This window comes from Lathyrus oleraceus, chromosome 7 (genome assembly GCF_024323335.1).
Source record: "Lathyrus oleraceus cultivar Zhongwan6 chromosome 7, CAAS_Psat_ZW6_1.0, whole genome shotgun sequence".
Classification (NCBI taxonomy): Eukaryota; Viridiplantae; Streptophyta; class Magnoliopsida; order Fabales; family Fabaceae; genus Lathyrus; species Lathyrus oleraceus.
This window is the reverse complement of record NC_066585.1, coordinates 172188001-172192093: the sequence shown is the minus strand read 5'-3', so window position 1 is coordinate 172192093 and position 4093 is coordinate 172188001. Positions and strand designations below refer to the sequence as shown.

At 33.0% G+C, this 4093-nt stretch overlaps 1 pseudogene; it reads right to left on the bottom strand.

The window, feature by feature from the left end:
* Window positions 1–1348: 1348 nt before the first annotated feature.
* On the bottom strand, window positions 1349–1940 carry LOC127102679 (probable glycosyltransferase At5g03795; annotated as a pseudogene).
* Between the last annotated feature and the right edge of the window lie 2153 nt (window positions 1941–4093).

Sequence of the window (4093 nt, the reverse complement as noted above, 5' to 3'; positions counted from 1 at the left end):
TAGCATTCATTTCATGGTCTTACATGTTCATCTTTTGCTTGTATATATTCATTTGTTCAATCCCATTTCCATGGCATCACAACTTCCACTTGATTCAATTCATCCTTAGCATTGCATCTGATCATATCCTCATGCTTAGTCCATGCTTAACCTATTTCATCTGGCCAATGTCATTCATGTCATTTGCATTGCCATTGTTGTTTGGTCCATGAATCTTTGATTATGACCTAGTTCATTGTACATCTTAGGTCTTGCTAGAGTTTTTGTTTCATGCTTGACATTGTTCATCCAAGTTATGATCATGTCAATTGATCCATGATTAGGTATTCATCAAGTTCATCACTTAGTCTATTCCATGTTATTTTCATTGGTTTTTGGTCCATGAATCGTTGGATAAGTCATAATCATTATCCATTTTGGTCCTTAGGTCTTGATTCATTCAAAATTTGTGTCCATTGATTCATGTTATCATGTTCATTCATTTCAATATCTTTCATATCCATACAATTCATTTCAAACAGTCAATGCATTCAAATATCAAATATTATTTCATACAATCACATTCAAAGTCCACACATGTACAAAAACTACAAAATTGACCATTTATATAACAGTTGACTTTTGGTCAACAATTGACTTTTTGCGCGACAACCACAATATTTAAAAACAACATTTTTAACTAATTACAACAATCAAACTGATATCATTTGATCCAAACATCACTTCCCTAGCATCCTTGTCATTTTTTACTTGCACTCATCCACGTAAGGTATCGAGTCTCTCAATACTTCTATTTTTTTTTGTCTTTAGGTATGTTTCCGTCTAACTAACGAACCAACTTGCTCTTTAGTTGCTCGAAACGACAGATGTTCCAGAAGAGCATCTCCACCGAAGGCTTGTCTCTCGAATAAATCACTTTTTCATAGCCGCGACGAAGACGAACTATGTTTGCAATATAATGAAAAGAGATGTGGAAAAATGAATCACATAACATCTCTATTTATATATATAAAAAATTAAACAATACACAGAGGCCACAAACCAATTGACACATCCTCTTTTTTTTATACATGTGCATAAGCCAATTGGATTGACAACACCATGTGTATAAGTCAATCTAATTGGCGCTACCTCTTTAACTTAGAGAGCAAACACCAATTCATCTGGCGTCACCTCTTCAAAATATGGTAGTTTGAGAATTAATCTAAAAAATGAGCTATTTTGAGAATTCTTTTTAAAAAATGGGTTAGTTGAGTAAAAATTTATATATTACTTTACCCGTGACTCTAATTTTTGGAAGTAATAAAATGTATAACATGGTCACAAATTAAGACTTAGGAGAATTTATTTATTTATCATCATAGACTCTGAAGTTCAATTTTCTAAGCCAAACAGAATGAAGTATCATATGAAACACATCAAATCTCAAATCTCTTTGGTGGAGAATGTACCTCAAAATGTCTCCTAATTTGTCCAACTCTTCTCTGCATTCTTATATACTGTGTTGGAGTTATTCTCATCAAAATATCCTTCAACTTCGGAATATCTTCAACAGAAACCTCAACCGAAAAAGACTTCCTCAATGATCTGAAATAAGCACTAGAACACAACCTATGTAAATTGCCTCAACTATTCTCGGACTAGCCACCTCGTAACCACTTGGACAGAGACAGAACTTGCTCTTCCTTAACATTTCATAGTAAGAAACACCCTTTGGAAGATACTTTTGAACCATCATGCCTTGATCCTTGTTGTTTTCCCAATGTTCGAGAAGAATGGATCTTATATGTCCGTGAAGTCCTCCTGCAAAGAAAGCTAAAACCGGGCGTTTAGATGCTGATGGTCCACCTAGAAAACCATGTATTGAACCTGTTTAGAGTTGTGGGAAAATGCATCCATTCGAGCTATTCTAATATTTCATTTCTATGTTCACCGGACATATAGTACTAGTAAAAAAAAGGTTCAAAGAATATAATTATAGAATTATGAATATTCTTAAGAAATGTAATTTCATCGTTTGAAGTCTTATATTTTATTCCATTGGATTGAATATGAAACCACCATGACACAGGTTGCTTTAATTCTTTGATAGTTGCTTATATAACTTGTAAACAAGTGACTTCTTCTAATAACGCTAATTATTTTAGCTTAAGCCTGATTACTTTTTTTATTTTATTTTTTTAATAGTCAAGTTGATTACTTTTTCAAATCAGATTCTTAATGTATTTGAAGTTTTGATGAATTTAAAACTAATCAAACTTCACGGCCATACTATATTAGTTTTGGACATGCGAAATGCCGGATCCAAGCATCCCGTTCAACAATGCAAAATACAAATAAAACTATTTATCATATATAATTGGTATACGGGAGATTGAAACTAAGGTACACTTTCTCTCATAATTCCATTTCATTTATTTTGAATTCTGTAATTGACTTGAACATTGGAGTGTTGATCTTGTAGGTCTATTTCTGCGCTGTTGTATCAGAGATCAACATCATCACATCAGGAGTCGGTCATCACCAACCAACCACAATTATGCTTCCAATATGAAATAGTGACATCGTCTGTTATGATCCTTCGGATGAAACGACACTCTCATTTACTTTTTCATTTGTCAAGCATCATATAATTTGTCTTTTAAAAATTTTATTTTAGGAAGACCAACTACTAGATTTTTGGATGCTATTTTATTTAACAAGTCAAAATACACATGACTTATGTGTCTATGCCACAACCCATAATCTTCACTCTTAGCTACTAAACACTTAATTACATGCATTGACACGTCATCTAGATCAAACATATATACATTTTCAATCCTAGAACCCTTAAACACAAGGCCATTACTAGTCTTATGCTCAATTACGTAAATAAGAGTATTAAAAATTACGGAATACCCTTTGACTCAATTACGTAAATAAGAGTATTAAAAATTACGGAATACCCTTTGACACATAATTGACTAATACTAAGTAAGTTGTGTTTACCCTTTGACTAAAAGCACATTTTCAATGGTAATTGTGGATGGATTTCCCACGATACATTCACCAGGAATTTTATCTTTCGTATTGTCTCTGTACGTGATGTGACCACTTTCCTTCTCATCAAACTTGATGAACATGAAAGCATCTCCCGTCATGTGTTTTGAACATCCGCTATCTAGAAAGCATAATCTTTTTACGGAGGCAAGACTTTTCTGAGACAATTCAAATAGGTAATTTAGGTCCCCAACTAGTGGATCCTTTAGGGTTAGTTGAGTTATATTTAGAAATTCATGTCATTTTACCATTGGGAACTTGAACTTTCCTAACATGACAAAGAGGCCTAATGTGACCCTTATCTTCACAATAATGACATATAGCTTTAGATTAAATACTTCTTCTATTTCTTTTAGTGACACGAGGGTTTTTCTTATAAACCTTCACTCTTTCACTTGAAGAAGTAGAACAAGTATAAGATAATGAAGTAGCATGTGTTAGTTGTCCCTTAAGAGTTTCAATTTCAAATTTTAAAATTGTACACTCAACACATTACACAACTTCCATCTTTTCAACTAAAGTATCTGAAACATTACAACGTTCATCCATTAGAGATGTATGCGTTTCCTTAAGAGATTTTAAGCCACAGTTAAGATTATTTATCTCCTCTTCAAGTTTTAAAATAATATCTTTTTGGAGAGAAATTTTCTTAAACGCTTTCATAGAACCAACATACATGTCATTAAATGCATTCAACAATTTACTATAAGAATACTCATTTTCGGAATCAGAATTATATACTTTTGAAGTTTCACCTTTCTTATGTGCCATCAAGCAAAAGTTGACACACTCATCGTCTGAACTCGAGCAAGAATCAGAGGAGGAGTTTTCATCCTCTTATTCCCACGTGATCTAGGCTCCACGACCTTTGGAACTCTTTCTCTTTGTCTTGTAGAAATTCTTATCTTTACTTTTATGATGTTCTGTGAGACTTGGACAAGTGGTTCTATAATGTCCCAATTTTCCACATTTGTAACACGTGATATCATCATGACCTTTCGTTTGATCTTTTTTGGGTGGATGAGTATTTCTAAAATTCACTAGACTTTTA